The following is an 18,227-nucleotide window of genomic DNA, read 5'->3' as shown; positions in this document are numbered from 1 at the left end:
CGGAAGCGGGGGGCGGAGACAGGGCGGGGCGGGGCGTACCTGGCTCCGGCCTCGTTCCCGTCCCCTCCCCTCGTCCCCGCCCCCAAGTGCTGGCAGAGGTTGCGCGCCGAGACCCGCCGGGCCGGCTGTGGGCGTGGAAGCCCGCGGGTACGCGCCGCGCATCACTCATTCATTTCCCGCAGCCACCGCTGAGCGTGTCCCATGTGCCATGGGCTGATGGTGGGGATGAAAAGGGAGCCGTCTTTCCCAGAGGCCGCGGTCGGGGAAACCCGACCCGGAATGGAAGGGGTCGAGGGTCCTGCCGGGCGTGGGTGGGCCAGAGCAGCTGCCAGGCCCCCGCGCGTCCTCACGTTTTTCGCCCGCGCTCACGCTTGCCACAGCCATGACCTACCTTCGTGTCGCATTTTGCGTGCCTGTTTGCTCGTCTGGTAACCCCAGTTATTCCTGGCACGTAGTAGACCTCAAATAAACGTGTGATGCGGGAAGGCAGCGCGGCCCACCCTCCTCTGCCTCCCCCTGCGCTTCCCGAGTTCGAAGGCCTGGTCCGGGCGGACGAGGCGAGTGTGGGGCTCTCCCGGGGTGCGGGCGACGCGCAGCAAGCCTCGTTTTCCTGTCTGGAGAAGGACTTGGTCATTTTTATAGAAGGCTCCTGGAAGGGGCCTGCGGGGCTAAGCCTGCTGTGCCAGACAGAAGCTTGGAGGGGAAAGGAAGGCTGTGGTCCCAAGCAGAAGAGACTCTGCTCTGAGTTTGGAAGTCCCGTCTAGACCCTACGGCCCAGAGAGCGCTCTGCCTGGCAATATCGGAGGGAAGGAAAGGGAATTCCTCGCCCAGCCGCCCGGGGCTGGCCTTTGCAGCTACGCCGACTGTGATCACCTCCCAGAACTCGGGTACTATGCCGACTACCCCTCGACCAGGCCTTTGAGGAAAGGCGCGTACCCACCCGGGCAGAGCCCCCTCGGTCGTGCCCGAGACACCTTAGACAATAGAACCGTTGTGTGCGCAGCCTGCTGAACAAGGATTTGAAGATATCACAAGACCCCACTTCGCAGAAAGGGGAAACTTAAAAGTCCACCTTCTCATCTCAAGAGCCCTACAGGCCACATGCCTCAGGGTAAGTCCCCGCCTGGGCTTTAGGCCGGGTCCCACCTCCATGCCGAGGTGAAGTGGGCTCCTTACAGTAATGTAGTACTGTTCCCAGCTCCTCTCCACCGCCCACCCTCCGGCCTGGGATCCCTAAACTTTAAAGCCCCCTAAACCAGGGGTCCCCAACCTTTGGGCCAGGGCCCGGTTTTGTGGAAGGGAATTTTTGCATGAACGGGGAGGGGGGTTGCTTGGGGATGAAACTGTTCCCCCTCAGGTCACCAGGCATTCGATTCTCCTAAGGAGCCCGCAACCTGGATCCCGCATTCACAACAGGGTTCCGGCTCCTATGAGAATCCAACACCTGCTGATCTGACAGGAGGCAGAGCTCAGGGGTAATGCGAGCAAGGAGGAGTGGCTGTAACTACAGATAAAGCTTCCCCTGACTTGCCCGCAGCTCACCTCCCTCTTCACTGCCCAGCTCCTAACAGGCCAGGACTGGTACTGGTCCATAGCCCAGGGGTTGGGGATCCCTGCCTTAAACGTAAACTCTTTTAGAAAGAAATCTCTATCCAAGTAAGATGCACCTTTGTTTTAACATGTGCAGATTCTTGGCACCTCTTTGACTCAAACTTCCACTTCCTGGCTAGGCTTCCTGCCCCATTTGTGGACCATCAGTCACTAAAAGCAGTTCACCAACATGAAATTTGCTGGATGGCCAATTATTTAAATTATGGAGACACTTCCTAGCACCCCCATCCCCCAATTTTTAGTTGCACCTTTGACCCTGCAGACCTGTGTTTACCTCAGCCTATGTGTGTGCGTTAAAAAATAGTGGTGAAGACCTGTCCTGAACCAGGTTTATTGGGTGGCTCTGGACACAGACAAAGGAAGGAGTGGAGATGAAACACATCTTTAAAAAATCCTTGACTGGGGCCAGGCACGGTGGCTCACACCTGTAATCCTAGCACTTTGGGAGGCCAAGGCTGGCGAATTGCTTGGGCCTGGGAGTTCTAAACCAGCCTGGGCAACATGGTGAAACCCCATCTCTACAAAAAAATGCAAAAATTAGCCAGGTGCAGAGGTGCACCCCTGTAGTCCCAGCTACTTGGAAGGCTGGGGTGGGAGAATCGCTTGAGCCCAGGAGGTGGAGGGGGATTGCAGTGAGCCAAGATTACACCACTGCACTCCGGTCTGGGTGACAGAGCAAGACCCTGTCTCAAAGACAAACAAACAAACAAACAAAAATTCAATAATTTAGATTGGTTGTTTAGCAAATTGATATTCGGTGGTTTAGCTTTTACCATATTTGGCTTTTGGCTATCTGGTCATTCTGTGAATTGACTTTTGGTGAACTAGTCAGCACTTTTCCCAAATGAATCTAAAGGCAAATTGTGCTGGCCAGTCCTCCATGTAAAAATGGCTACAACTTTATAATATTTTCTGATTTTCATTATTATTTCTTTTTCTATCCATGAGGTTATTTAAAAGTACTTTTTAATTTCCAAATGAGAATCTTTTTTATGAGTTATCATTTTGTTTTTGAGTTTTGCCGTATGGTCAGAGAATGTAGTATGTGATGTTGATTTTTTAGAATTTTCTGAGACTGCTTTGTGGCCAAGTGTGCAATAGATGTTTGAAAATGTTCCATGTTTGCTTAAAAGAGTACATACATTCTAATATTGGTGTAGAATCTAGTTAGAGCCATAAAATCAAGCTTATTAGTCATGTTGTTTATGCCTTCTATAGCTTATCATCTTTTTGCCTTTGGAACTGTCAGTTACTAAAGAGGTGTTAAAGTCTCATATCAAGTTTGTGCATTTGTCAATTTCTCCCTGAATTGGTGAGAATTTTTGCTTCATGTATTTGGAAGCTACGTGCTTACAAATTTAGAATTGTAGTATTTTCCTGGAGAATTGTTCATTTTATTATTAGAAAGTAACACTATCCCTAATAATAGTCTTTGTCTATAATCCATTTTGTTTGATATTGCCGCAGCTACACTAACTTTATTTTGGCAAGTGTTTCTTTGATATATCTTTTCCTGTCCTTTTACTTTCAAACTTTGTGTATATTTACGTTTCAGATGTGTGTCACATAACAGCATGTAGCTAGATTTTGTTGTTACTGCTGAATCCAATATGACAATCTCTATCATAATCATTAATCTACTGATTTGAAAGTTATGCTTTCCTTTTCTATTCATTTAGGGGGTAGTCTGTAATTTTACGCACATATTTGGTTTAATAGAATCTAATATTAATGACTATTTCTGATCTTCTCCCAAATGATAGAAAGCTTTTTGAATATGAGTTTAATCACACTATTCCCCTTCTGTCTTGTGTGTAATTATTGTTCTTTTTAGTTACATCTTGTTTTTAAGACTCTCTCCTGACATTTAAAGTAATTGTTTTTGTTTTATACAATCTATGCTGTTTGGATTTACCAGTGTGCTCACCACTATCTTTGTTCACTCTTTTTTCTTGCTTCTTTCTTCTTCCTTCTGCGTTCAATGTTCTTCCTGAAGCACAACTTTTAAAATTTCTTTCAGCAAGGATATTTTAGAAGTAGATACTTTCAGTTATATAAAATGTCTTACATTTTTCTCACTCCTGAATGATAGTTTAGCTAGGGAGAGAACTGTTTCACACTTTAAATATTTTGTTCCATTGTCTCCTGACTTTCATTGTTGCTGTTGAAAAGTCTGCTGTCAGTCTAATTATTCCTTTACACGTGATTTAACTTCTCTGGCTTCATTTAAGATAGTCTCTTTGGCCGGGCTTGGTGGCTCACATGTGTAATCCTAGCATTTTGGGAGGCTGAAGCAGGAGGATCAGCTGAGGTCAGGAGTTCGAGACCAGCCTGACCAACTGGAGAAACCCTGACTCTAGTAAAAATACAAAAAAATTAGCCAGGCATGGTGGTGCATGCCTGTAATCCCAACTACTTGGGAGACTGAGGCAGGAGAATTGCTTGAACCCAGGAGGCAGAGGTTGCAGTGAGCAGAGATCATATCATTGCACTCTAGCCTGGGCAACAAGAGCGAAACTCCGTCTAAAAAAAAAACAACAAAAAACAACATCTGTTTATCTGTGGTATCATGAAGTTTCGCTGCAATGTGACTAGGTATGGATCTTTTATTTATCTTTCTTGGAACTCATGAGTCCTAAATCTGAGGTGTCACATCTTTGTACAAGTCTGGAAAATTCTCAGCTATTATATCTTTTAATATTGCCTCTTCCCAGGCTGGGCATGGTGGTTCATGCCTGTAATCCCAGCACTTTGGGAGACCACGGTGGGCAGATCACCTAAGGTCAGGAGTTCAAGACCAGTCTGGCTAGTATGGTGAAACCCTGTTTCTACTGAAAATGCAAAAAATTGACCAGGCATAGTGGTGCATGCCTCTAATCCCAGCTGTTCAGGAGGCTGAGGCAGGAGAGTTGCTTGAACCCAGGAGGCAGAGATTGCAGTGAGCTGAGATTGCACCACTGCACTCCAGCCTGGGTGACAAAGCGAGACTCTGTCTCAAAAAATAAATAAATAAAAGTGAAATGAATATTGCCTCTTCCCCATTACACTTTCTTCTTGTGGAATTTGTATTTGACATTTGTTGGACCTCTTTATTCTGCACCATCTCTTTTAGTTACTTTTTCATATTTTTCATTTTTTTAGGCCTTTGTGTTTCATTCCTAGTAATTTTTAAAAGATTTACATTCTTTCATTCCTAAATCTCTCTTTAGCTTTGTCTAATGTGTGTTTAATCTGTTAATTAAATGATCAATTTTAGTGACTGCACTTTTCATTTTAGATGTATCTGCTTTATCTTTAAAAAATCATAGGGGTCCGTGCTTTCAGTTCCTCATGTCTTTAAGATTTTTAACTACCCTTACTTTATAGGATCTGTCTGGTAACTCTATGGCTTGACTTTATGACTTTATTTTGTTTGGTGGTTCTCACTTATAATAGGCTGGTTCCTTGTATATTTATTACTTTGAATTGTGAGGCTATCTTAAGTCAGGCTTTATCAGTAGGAATCCTGTGCAGTCTGGCTTGAGGGTATGTCCTTGCTTGATACTCTAGAATCATTGTTAGCCTGAGTACTTTTTTTTTTTTTTTTTCTTTTTTGAGACGAAGTTTCACTCTTGTTGCCCAGGCTGGAGCATAATGGCACAATCTCGGCTCACTGCAACCTCTGCCTCCAGGGTTCACACGATTCTCCTGCCTCAGCCTCCCGAGTAGCTGGGATTACAGGCACCCACCACCGCACCTGGCTAATTTTTGTATATTTAGTAGAGATGGGGTTTCACCATGTTGACCAGGCTGGTCTTGAACTTCTGACCTCAGGTGATCTACCCACTTCGGCCTCCCAAAGTGCTGGGATTACAGGTGTGAGCCACCAGGGAATACTCTAGAATCATTGTTAGCCTGAGTACTTTTTATGTTAACTTTCAGGTTGAGGAATTTCTGAACCATGTAGGTAGTATAAATTCAAAGCCCTAACGAGTGTGAAGATAGATGTATGGTTATGGATTCTCAGGGGCGATGCCCTCTGCCTCCCCAGAAAGAGAAAGATGTCTTGTGTTCTTATGCTAGTGGATGCTTTTTTTTTTTTTTTCCCTATGCTTTTACTAATATTATGGCTCTCTAAGAGTTTGACTTGGTACAAGAGAAGGGAGACTCAGGTCTTAGGCCAAATCTCCTGTACCCAGATGGCTGTGAAAACTGAAGCACCTTGGTTAGCTCACCACAACCACCACAGGCATTCCTAGGATCAGCTCATATTTACCTATCAGGGTTTTAGTTCATCCCCCACTGCCACCCCAGAGATATCCTTCACTGTTATGAGAGCTCAGCTCTATATAAGAATATATATTTACTGTATCTTGTCTTGCATTTCTGGGTGTTTTGAGGTAGGAGGTGTTTTAGATTATCTAGTTGAGAATCTTAATGGTAACAGAACATTTCATTTAAAAATAGTGCCCCTTCTTTTTTTGTTCATCTATCCTTTTCATTGCTTGGATCATTTCTTCATTGGACTGTTTTGCTCACCACAGACAGTTCTTACTTATCTCTGTCTTTCCTGTGTCTGGCATTGAGCAGGAATCAGATGACGAAAGAATGAATGATTCCATGGATGAATGGGTGAGTGAGAACCACTGTTCTCATGTCAGTAGGTATTGTGAAGATAGAGCACGGCCAGAGAGCCCAGGCCTCTGTCGGGAAGGTGGACTGGGGCAGTGTTATGTTTGAGCTAGCTTGCAGCAGACAGCCATTTGTTAGCTCACCTTCGCAACTCCATGTTCATTATCTCATATTTGTAGCTTGAAATTTGCCATGGTGGGATTATTTTTCACTCTGTGAAATTGGAAAACACTACAAATCACCCCCTCAGAGCTGGTTGTTAAACATTTACCTGCACTTCACTGATTTGGGGTCATGAAAACCTGTAGAAAAAGTGAAACAAAACCAGGCAAGGTAGAACAAAGCCTTTGGTAAGTGAAATAAAAAGTCCAAGTTGAAGGACTTGATCACTCTGAGACTGTGATGCTCAGTCACAGGGTTTAAAGTTGCTCCTGGCTTTTTCCCAGATTTAGGGAGGCTCAGTATCCTGAGATTTAAGATTGGAGAAGGGTGCTAAATCTTCAACACCAGCTCCAGAGAGTAAAATAGGAAGATAGCAGGGGGCACCTGGATTTGAACCAGGGACCTCTTGATCTGCAGTCAAATGCTCTACCCCTGAGCTATACCCCCTGGCAGAAGCATAAACCTAAGCAAGACCTTTTATCTGTGCAGTCATGCCCAACATTCCTATAAAATTTTACCACAGATGCTCATTCCAGCTGGGCCTCCTCAAAGCTGCCAAACCTCCCTAACTACAATTTTATCTCCCTGATGCAAAACAAATGACAGTTCCCCTTCCTGTAGCAGCTTCCTTGTACTTTCAGGAAGAGGACTGACACTGGCATTTAGAGCTGGAAGGGCTTTCAGAGTCACTCGTCTGTGCCCTTCACAGTGCACATTTGACAACAGAGTTTCAACATTAATGTTCTTCCCAGGCACACACACTCCTTGTTGACTCTTGAGTTCAGGACCCTGTTACTAAAAGAGACTCTTTTATGTTCTCTTGTCCCTGTCTTCTATTGGGTTAAAAATGGTAAAGACTTCATAGACAGAGTCATATGAATAGATTTATACACACCCAAGACCATGGAGGGGCTAGAATATGCTCTTAGAAGATCAGAAATGTACTACATGGGAAGCACCAAGGAAAAGCTAATGGGGAACTCCAAGATTTGAACTGATGCATGAACTGGACCCCTGGAGCCAGTCCTCACACTCCATGACCCAGCCCCAGGGATCAGCCAGAGCAGGTAGTGGGCACCAGGGTTTAAACCATGGACCATGGCAAGCTGCTTGTCCTCTGACTATGCTGTAGTTCGGTGACTTCTTATTTTGGAGGGGCATAGGATACAGAGAGCCGAGGCTTAGGGAATGGAACTGGCAGGAGAGGGGGACATTCCAGAGGATGGGTGAGTACAGGAGGAACTGGGCTGGAGGAGAGCAGGCCTGGCCAGGCACTAGGAGTGTGGATGCTACCTCTGCAGGTGGCATACAGGGGCGGTACTGCTGAGGGCAGGCTAGGCTCACTCCCAGGTGTCTGGCTTGGGGATTTGGAGAGTTAGCAGTGCCAATCACTGACGCAGCACTTAGGAGGAATAGGAGGCGGGGGAGGGGACAAGGGAGGAAGGAAAAGAGGAGAGGGAGGAGGCAAAGAGAGAAGTAGAGGAGAGGGAGAGAATAGGGAAGAGGAAGAAGCCGGGAGAAAGAGGAGCAGGGAGGGGAAGGAGAGGGGAGGGAAGGAATAAGAGGAAAGGGAGAAGACAGAGGAGGGAGGAGGAGGAGGAATTTGAGTGTGGACTTCCTGAGTGTGAGTTTTCTGCAAGAACCATGGAATGAGAAGAAGAGAGTTTTGTTTTACATGGGCAGAGGAAAGAGTGGCCAGCCAGGCAGGAGGAGGAGGGGGAAGGAGCAGTGTCCTGAAAGCACAGGGAGGAGAAGAGAGTTCTAAGAAGGGGGAGGAAGGGGACAGTAATAATTGAAATAACATAATAGGCCAGGCACAGTGGCTCATGCCTATAATCCCAGCACTTTGGGAGGCCAAGGTGGGTAGGTCACCTGAGATCAGGAGTTCAAGACCAACCTGGCCAACATGGTGAAACCCCGTCACTACTAAAAATACAAAAATTAGCTGGGCATGGTGGCGCATGCCTGTAATCCCAGCTACTCAGCAGGCTGAGGCAGGAGAATCGCTTAAACCCAGGAGGCGGAGGTTGCAGTGAGCTGAGACCATGCCACTGCACTCCAGCCTGGGTGACAGATTGAGACTCTGTCTCAAAAAAAAAAAAAAAAAAAGACTACTAATAACACCTCTTACACAATGCATATTCTGTGCCAGGCATTGGTCTAAGTGTTTATATATATTTATTGGCAACTGAGTAGTATCATTGGAAGGCAGTTTTGGTAGAAGATAGCAGGCGGGCAGGGAAGACAGCTGGCCTGGAGTTGAGGAATGAATGGAATTGACAGAGTTGTGAAGACAGAGCTGGGTGAGCAGACTTTTCTTCCAGGGGCTGGATAGTAAGTGTTTCGGCTCGGTGGCCCAGATGGTCTCTGTCGCAACTGCTCAGCTCTGCTGTTGTTTGAGAACAGCTATAGACAATAAGTAAATGAATGAATGTGGCTGTGTTTCAGTAAAACTTTATTTACAAAAACAGGAAGCAGGCAGGATTTGGCTGTGGGCTATCTTTTCCTGACCTCTGAAATAGAGCACACCTTGATGAAGAAATGTCTGGGCTGGGTGCAGTGGCTCAAGCCTGTCATCCCATCACTTTGGAGGGCCAAGGCAGGATTGCTTGAGGCCAGGAGTTTGAGACCAGGCTAGGCAATGTAACAAGACCCCACCTCTACGAAAATAAAGATGAAAAATTTAGCCAGGCATAGTGGCATGCACCTGTAGTCCTGGCTACATGGGAGGCTGAGGCAGGAGGATCGCTTGAGCCTAGGAGTTCGAGGCTGTAGTGAGCCGTGATTGCACTACTGTACTCCAGCCTGGGTAACAGAGTGAGACCCTGTCTCTAAACAAAATTAAAAGTTAAAATAAATAAATAAAAAGAGTGCCTGGGAAAGGAAAGAGAAAAAGGGACACAGGTTAAAGAAAGGGTATGTGTCTATTTGAGAAAAAGAGGGGAAAAATCACAAAGAGTTAAATCCCAGTAGAGGGCTGAGCAGGGCAAGGTCCCAGAGCCCTTGCTAGGGGGTGCAGTGGTCGGGACCAGAAGATTACTTGGGGCTCTATCTTCATCCAAACTCATGCAGGCCAGCAGGAGATGAGGTAGTGATGTCGCCTCACTGTGCCAGCCCCAGCCTCTTAGCATCACGGTAGACAAAGTCAAGTTTATTCACCCCTGCATTGAGGGAGAGTGTGCACCAAGGAACCCTGGGGGGCTTCATCAAACAAAGAAACAGGTAGGCTTTGGGGCAAGGCTGGAGGCTTGGGGAAATTTCAGTGAAGCAGACTCTAAGCAAAGCAAGGCTGTGACTGTGGAGATGGGCCTTGGGTGTCGGCTGCACCGTGGGCCTGGGCTTCTGTTTCCCAGATACTACACCTTGAAATAGACATGAGATGCTGTGTCCAGAAGCCTCTTATCTGAAGTTGTGTACATGGGTCAGAAGTTGAGGCTGCTTCTCTGCCTCAAAGCAACTTGTGTCCTCCAGGCAAAGGAGTACTATTTCAGCTCTAGAGGTTGGAAAAGGAAAGGAAACACATTCTCCCCTGGAGCCTTTGGAGGGAGTATGTCCCCAACTGACACCTTGATTTCAGACCACTGAAATTGATTTTGGATTCGAAGTCTCTAGAACTGTATGAGAATAAATTTGAGTTGTTTTAATCTAAACAATTTTTAAGTGGGCTGTTTCATTCTTCCTGATAATATTTCAAAGTTTCTGACAGTCTATGATTTTAGAGAACAAGATTTCTCAGCAATTAAGAAAATAGTAATCTCTCAAAGGAGACTGTCGTGACGTTTTAGAGCTGCAGTGTGTCCAGGAAAGACGGTCTTTCCTGTGATTTTATAGCTGTCTTTAGTCCCACCCAGTGTTATTTGAGCATATTTTTATTCTCTCTCTTAGCTCAGTTTTACTTTCTCAGCCACCTTTTGTGAATAGAAATAGCAAGTAAACAAGGTGGATGTGACTTTGAACCAGGGACCTCTGTATCTGCAGCCAAATGCTGCCCGAAGATATAACCCCTTGCATATTAACATACTTAATTGGCACCTTTTAGCTCTTGGCACCACATCCAAGACTCCACTGCTGCTTCCTCATGTCCCAGCAGAGGGCAGGCCTTCCATGTAGGGATGTTCAAGTCCTACCCCTAGTACCTGTGAGTGTGACCTAGTTAGACTAAGGGTCTTTGCAGATGTAATCAAGTTGAGTCACACTGGATTAGGTGGGCCCTAATATGATTAACATCCTTATAAGAAGAGATGTTAAGAGCTGGGTGTGGTGGCTCATGCCTGTAATCCCAGTGGGAGGCCGAGGCAGTCGGATCACCTGAGGTCAGGAATTCAAGACCAGCCTGACCAACATGGTGAAACGCTGTCTTTAGTAAAAATACAAAAATTAACCAGACATGGTGGTGTGTGCTTATAATCCCAGCTACTGGGGGGCTGAGGCAGGAGAATCACTTGAACCTGGGACGCAGAGGTTGCAGTGAGCCGAGACCATGCCACTGCACCACTCCAACCTGGGCGACAGATCAAGACTCTGTCTCAAAAACAAAAAACAAAAACAAAAACAAACCAACAACAACAAAAAAAACAAAGTCAAAGTCATCCATGTTTTTCTAGAGCTGACCTGGAAAGGGATCCTCTACTGCGGGGACACAGGTGTGCAGTCAGTGTCAGGGGAAGTATTATTATGGGGCAGGGGACTCTCTAGCAACGCCACCAGCCCCCACCCCTCTACCCTCCTCCAGCCCCCTCCTCCTCATCTCTCACTCTCACAGGAAGCAGTGCTTGACCTTGCCTTCTATGTCAGAAAAAGTAAGGAGCCACTTGGCCTGACCTCCTTCATTTCTTTAACTAACATTTCAGTGTATGTCATGCTCCAGACATTGTGCTAGATGCTGGGATACAGCAATGACCAGATTAAACTGGTTTTGGCCTCTGCTCCCTCAACGCCTCACGCCATCAAAAGACTCCCTGTCTTTCCCCATCCACACTCCATCTTCCCTCCCCTCTACTGTCCTTTCTTTCTTAAAGGTCGCCCCTCTCTCATGCTGTTGCTTCTATGCACGCCAGCTCCTGCCTTTAGCTCCTGGTTCAGCAAACCTCCTCCCAGCTCTCTCTGCTCTATCTTCAATGCCTCTTTCTCCATAGAAATGTGCTAAGGCAGATTCATCTCATGCAAGGAATGAACTGTGCTGCAAGTAACAAAATTAACCTGAGGGTAGCGGAACCCAAAAGGGAGAATTTATTGTCACAACCAGTAATATCTCACAGAAAGTTCGGGCAGAAATGCAGCCTCCATTTCTCTGACTGTAGAGAAAAGACATGGTTGGCAGGGGCCAAGAGTAGATGCTACTGTATTCCAGGAATAGAAAAAGTTATTATAAATCAGTTTTCCCCAAGAAGATGATAAATCAGGTATGAAGTTAATGATAGAGATCAAGTTGAGACAGAAAGGCAGAGCAAACTGGTGATTGTTGCATTTCAGATGAACAGTGCAGCTGATCTCTTATGATCTGTGGGTACAGTAACAAATACTTTGCTTAATTCTGGATGAAATTATTGATGAGCAGAGTCTGAACCAGATGCGAGGAAAGTGCTTCTGAACTCCTTGTTCTGCTCGTCACTGACAACCTCTGCTCTGGAGAAGATACTTTCCATGTGATTCATGCTTATCTGATGAGGTACGTTGATGTTAGAAAAAGTGTGTGGGTATCAGTTTCACCAGGCCCAGCTGGGTGCAGTCACCAAGGGCAGTGCCACACAGGAGAGCCTGCTCCTAAATGTTAATCCACCCACTGTTTCATTTGCAGAGAAAATATGTTTCTTGATCACTGTGGAAGGAAATAGTGAAAACTGGCACTGACAAAATGGCAGCCTAGGCTGTCATTGTTGGACCTAGGCATCCCTGCCGTCTCTAAACATATATTGTTTTCACCTCCTGGCCAAAGCAACAGGGAAAGAGTACAGGATTCTGCTTTTTGATGTGTGCTGGCCACTAATGATAGCAGCAGTGGCCCGTCTGGAGCAGCTGCTGCAAAGACGCCAACCGCAGCGGGGTAGGCGCAGCCCAGGTGTGCACTCTGCAGAGCCTGTGTGTGTGTGTCGGGGGTGGGGGGGCGGGGGGGGCAGGAACAGGTGGGAGCCCTGCCTCCTACTGAGTTGATGGGGTGGGAGCCCCACCCTCCCAGGTACAGGGGCAGCCACCCAGCCAGGGCTCTGGACCTAGGCATCCCTGCGGTCTTAAGGGCCCAGGAAACCCATGTTCCCTCAGGCTTGAAAGTGCCTACCTCCATTCCCAGGCCTCTCCCCGTTCCCAGTGCCTGCTGCTCCAGTGCAGAGCAAAGTTGTGGCTGAGCCTGGGCACTGTCATGACCCAGCTGGGTGTGTGTGCATGTACTTGGGGTGGTGCTGACATGCCAGCTCCTTGCCGCCTCAGCCCCCTCTAGACTTTGGGCACTGAGAAGCACAGCACGGAGACTGGGGGTGGCTCAGTGTGGGCCTGTCAGGTGCCCTTGGCATGAACAGCCTGGGTGCCATGGATGGCATGTCTATGGCAGGAGGCAGACAGGTTTTTGGGTAGAAAGGGGCAGGTCCTCGCCCACCATCAAGTCAGGGATGGCCTGAAGCCTGGGGGCCAGGCTGTCGGTTCTGAGTGCAGCCCTCGGCAGAGAGTGAGAACGTATGGTGCTTTCCTGGGCCACCCATGGCCACCCATGGACCAGTCAGCACATACTTCCTCCCTTCTGAGCCCATGAAAACCCTGGACTCAGCCAGACTTGGACAGATGGCCAGACTACCCACTACAGGAAGGAGCTATGCACTTCAGGTCTTCATTAAGCTGTTCTCTCGCTCAAGGAAACCCCTTTCTACCTTGCTCACCCTCCAGTTGTCCATGTACCTCAATCTTCCTGGACGTGGAACAAGAACTGGGGACCCACCGAATGGCAAGACTGAAAGAGCTGTGACGCAAACAGGACTGAAACAGACACAAACAGGGCTGAAACAGACACAAGCAGGGCTGAAACATGCCTTCCGGCTCGCCAGTTTGCAGGCAACAGGAGAGAAGAGTGGTGGCCCTTAAGGGAGCTCAGACCTAGGGGCTCCCAGAACCAGGTCTGTAACACCCTTTTTGGGGCTCTGTGGCTTATGGCATCTCCAAGCTTTTGGGTGCCATGGTGTTTCCCCTGTCCAGACAACAGTGCCCAGAGTAGAAGCTGCTTGCCATACGTCTGGTCCAGCTGCAACCTTGCATGGAACCAGAGCTGGTGACGGTGCTGGTGCCTGGAGCTGCCTACTGCCACAGCAGCTGGCGTGCCTGGCTGTGCACAGTGGCCAGACTCCACACTCACTTGCTCACCTACCCCTGGCCACTCCGCACCTGGATTGCCTTTGGAGGCATGGGCTCCAGGGCAGTAGTATGGGCTGAGTGCAGCCTGCTGGGCCAAGTGGCCCAAGCCACGGGCCACAGAGGTTTCTGGTTGGGGAACTGGCACGGAAAAACATCCTGTGTCACTAAGAGTGCTTTCACGAGTGTTTGAAATGAGAGAGGAGATGAAAATATTTCTTCAAAATGCTGATAAGGACCATTTCTGTGACATGGAGAGGCATGGCTCAGGAATATCTCAGGCATACATGTATTTTGAATACCCAGAATTTATCACACCAGGGCTTCAGTACCATACTTTGTTGTTGTTTGATTAAGAAGACCTGTCTGTAGTGCATACAGTTGGATAGTTGAGTAGCTAGCTTATTCTCTATGCTTGATGATTTTCTTCTTCCGTGGTATAGAAAGGAATCAATGGTGTATTATTTGGCATATTTTGAAACTACATTTGAATGCTACAATTCAGTCTAAAGAAATACCTCCCAGAGTTAAAGAGTGGACTAGAAATTCATTCACTAGTGTCTCCCATGTTGGAATATTCACCTCTCTAGACTTAAGGACTTGTCAATGTATTATCCGAGTGAATGCTGAGAACAGTCTTTAGTAAGAAATTTAATTTCTGGGTTCCTTTAATAGGAATATTCATAACTATCTGCCAGACTCCCCAAACATTTGCTGCCATTCCTTCTGACCTTTAAGTTATGATTCTTGGCTGGGCGTGGTGGGTCACGCCTGTAATCACAGCACTTTGGGAGGCCGAGATGAGTGGATCACTTGAGGTCAGGAGTTTGAGACCAGCCTGGGCAACATGGCAAAACCCCATCTCTACTAAAAATACAAAAATTCATCAGTCTTGGTGGTGCACCCCTGTAGTCCCAGCTATTTAGGAGGCTGAGGCATGAGAATTACTTGAACCCTGGAAGGTGGAGGTTGCAGTGAGCCGAGATCGTGCTACTGCACTCCAGCTTGGGCAACAGAGTGAGACCCTGTCTCCAAAATAAATAAAAAATAAAAGTTTAAAAAGTTATGATTTTTTTTTTTTTTTTTTTTTTTTTTTTTTTTGAGACGGAGTCTCGCTCTGTCCCCCAGGCTGGAGTGCAGTAGCCCGCCACCTTGCCCGGCTAGTTTTTTGTATTTTTTAGTAGAGATGGGGTTTCACCGTGTTAGCCAGGATGGTCTCGATCTCCTGACCTCGTGATCCGCCCGTCTCAGCCTCCCAAAGTGCTGGGATTACAGGCTTGAGCCACCGCGCCCGGCCGATTCTTAAGCTTAGTAGAAATAAAGAATATGAAATCAAATAAACAGTTTTGGAAATTTAACCTATGGTTCAATCTAGCTGTCTTTAAGCCAGGTAAAGATAATTTGGTGAAACACTACAAATGATATCTTGCCTCTAACCATTGATAAACAACCATTACTCATTTTAAATATCATATTTTACTTTTTATTTTGATGAAGACAAATTGATTTATCTTTTTAAAAATAGTTTGTGCCTTTTGTGTTGTTTAATTTTAAAAGTTTTTTTACCCACATTTAGTTATGTAATTCACCCAGAATCTACCTTTTTATATGGTGAGGATTCTAAGTTTTTTTGTTGTGGTGGTGGTGGTGTTTTAGTATGGAAAACTAGTTATTTCAATGTCATTTGTTGAACAATTCAGTATTTTCCCCCACTAGTTTGCAATTCCACTTTCATCATATGTAGGAGGACCATATATTAATCATCCAACCTGAAACTTTTTTTTTTTTCTTTTCTTTTCTTTTCTTTTTTTTGTGACTGAGTCTCGCTCTCTTGCCCAGGCTGGAGTGCAGTGGCATGATCTCAGCTCACTGCAACTTCCGCCTCCTGGGTTTAAGTGAGTCTCCTGCCTCAGCCTCCCTAGTAGCTTGGATTACAGGCACCCGGCACCATGCCTGGCTAATTTTTGTATTTTTAGTAGAGATGGGGTTTCACCATGTTGGCCAGGTTGGTCTTGAACTCCTGACCTCAAGTGACCCACCCACCTCAGCCTCCCAAAGTGCTAGGATTATAGGCATGAGCCACCACACCCAACCCCAACCTGAAACTTATAAGAGTGAAAGGGAATGTTATTCACATTTGTGCTGGGACAATAAGCATAAACTGGGACTGTCCCAAGTAAAGCAGGACATACATTCACCCTTTACCAATACCGAGTTCCCACCTATGCATGGGGCACATTTTCTGTTCCATTTGTTTGTCTGTCTGTTGCTATGCTTCACCAGTTTAAATCCCTTTATAAGTCGCATCATCTGGTAGAACAAGTCCCTAACTTCTTGTTTTCATATCTGAAATTGTCATGGCAAGTCTTAAACCCCTGCTGTTCTTTATTTTATATTGTTTTTTCAAGTTCTACTAAAATCCTTTTTAACTATTGCTTTAATTACATCAAACAAAATAATAAAATTGGAGAGGACTGACATCTTTATAATATTGAGTTCCTCTTCTGTGAATATGGTATCATCTCCATTAATTCAGGTTTCCTTTGTATCCTTCAGTGATATTTTATCATTTTGTCTGTAAAGAGCTTACACATATATTACTTTATTTTTAGTTACCTTATAGTTTTTGTTTTTGTTGTTAGTAGGAGTTTTACTGTAATTCATTATTTAGTTGATTACTGCAGGTTTGTGAGGAATAATAGTCATTGTTATAGATCAATTTTGCACTCAGTAATCTTGCTGAATGATGTTGTCCTAATAATTTGTTTACACTTTAAGTGTTGGCAATCATAATATCTGAAAAAAGAGCAATTGTTCTCTTCAGTCCTTATTCTTTTAATGTATCTTCTTATTGTAGAGGTTAGGATGTCTAATATGGTGTTGAATAGTAAGAGGGATGGTGGGCGTCCTTGTTTTTGAATTTAACAGGATAGCTTCTCATGTATTATGTTTGCTATTGGTTCATGGTGAATTCTGCTTATCAGGTGAAGGAAATTTATTGCTATTCTTAATTTGCTATGAGCTTTTTTAAAAAAATAAAATATGAATATATATTGAATGTTATCAAATCCTCATCTATTGAGATCAGATAATTATTCTCCTGTAATATATTAATGTGATGGATTACATTAACCAATTTCCTAGTGAAGAAACATCCTTGTATTCCTAGAATAAACCCTCCCTGATAATAAATTATTTCTAAAAAACATTGTTAGGTTTAATTTACTAATATTTATTAAGGAATTTTACATTTAATTTTGTAAGTGGCATTTATCTGTATCTATATCTGCATGTTCTTGCACAATCTTTGTCTGACTTTGGAGATGATGTTATACGATACGAGCCTTATAAAATAGATGGGGTAGTTCTTTTCCTACCATCTGGGAGAGACAGGAATGATCTGTTTCTTGAAAGTGTGAACAAAAGCTCTCTGAAAAAGGACTTTGGAGGAAACAGATTTTATTCCAGGAACATTTTGCAAACCAGGGAGGCATACCCTCTGATGTAAAATGAAGATGCCTTCCAGAGACCAAAAGGAAGGCTGGGTTTTACGCAAAAGTTTCTGCCCAAGTTCTCTGTAAGGTCCGTTTATGCAAATGAAAGCTTGAAACTTGCGTAGTTCTGATCGAGGCAGCTGAGTTTTGATTGGTCAATACACCACGACGCCCAGCTAATTTTTTGTATTTTTTGTAGATACAGGGTCCTGTTGTCGCCCAGCTGACTACTGATTGGTTGATACAGAGGAATTCTGGTCGGTCAATAGAGCTGAGCTTTGATTGGTTGACAAACGTCAGCCCTGAGTGGCTGAGGCACATGAGCTCTGAAAGTCCCAAAGATAAAAAGATGTGGGCTTTTGGGAGAAAAGCCACAAAGATAAAAAGTTGTGGGCTTTGGGAGAAAAGCTAAGGGTTTTGCATGACCCCCAGTCGGCAAATGGTGGCTTGGCTCTGTGTTAAATTTAGTTCCAGTTAGCCACTCAGGATCCATCTTGAAGTTTGGCTGTTTCAGGTTCACATTTGATGTTTTTGTTTTTGTTTTGTTTCTTGTTGAGACAGGTCTCACTGTCACCCATACTGAAGTGCAGAGGTGTGATCATGGCTCCCTGTAGCCTCCACCTCTCAGGGCTCAAGCTATCCTCCTGCCTCAGCCTCCAGAGTAGCTGGGACCATAGTGTGTGCCAGCATGCCTGGCTAAGTTTTTATATTTTTAGTAAATACAGGGTCCCGTTATGTTGCCCAGACTGGTCTTGAACTCCTGGACTCAAGCCATCCACCTCCATCAGTCTCCCCAAGTTCAGGGATTACAGGTGTGAGCCACTGCACCCAGCCCAGGTTCACATTTGTTCACAAAAGTTTTGTAGAAATCATCTGTAAAGCCGTCTTTCTTTTGTCCATTTTTAAATGAAATTTTTAACGATTTATTAAATTTATTTAAAAGATATAAATTTCATCTGAGTACATAAGATGAAATTATGTAACAATTTTATAGTTACACATATTTAATTGTTGTTA

At 45.3% G+C, this 18,227-nt stretch overlaps 1 long non-coding RNA gene and 1 other non-coding gene across 2 annotated transcripts; one reads left to right on the top strand and one right to left on the bottom strand.

Moving 5' to 3' along the window:
- The first annotated feature begins 92 nt into the window (after positions 1-92).
- LOC140709722 (uncharacterized) lies at positions 93-14,724 on the top strand. Its single transcript, XR_012090461.1, has 3 exons — positions 93-1,111; positions 11,857-12,052; positions 13,258-14,724. It is a non-coding gene; the product is annotated as an uncharacterized lncRNA (long non-coding RNA).
- On the bottom strand, positions 6,760-6,831 carry TRNAC-GCA (transfer RNA cysteine (anticodon GCA)). Its single transcript has one exon. It is a non-coding gene; the product is annotated as a tRNA-Cys (tRNA).
- Positions 14,725-18,227: the final 3,503 nt, after the last annotated feature.

Source organism: Chlorocebus sabaeus, chromosome 21 (assembly GCF_047675955.1).
Source record: "Chlorocebus sabaeus isolate Y175 chromosome 21, mChlSab1.0.hap1, whole genome shotgun sequence".
In the NCBI taxonomy this organism is placed as follows: domain Eukaryota; kingdom Metazoa; phylum Chordata; class Mammalia; order Primates; family Cercopithecidae; genus Chlorocebus; species Chlorocebus sabaeus.
Note: the sequence above shows the minus strand (reverse complement) of the source record. Positions and strands in the feature narration are given on the sequence as shown.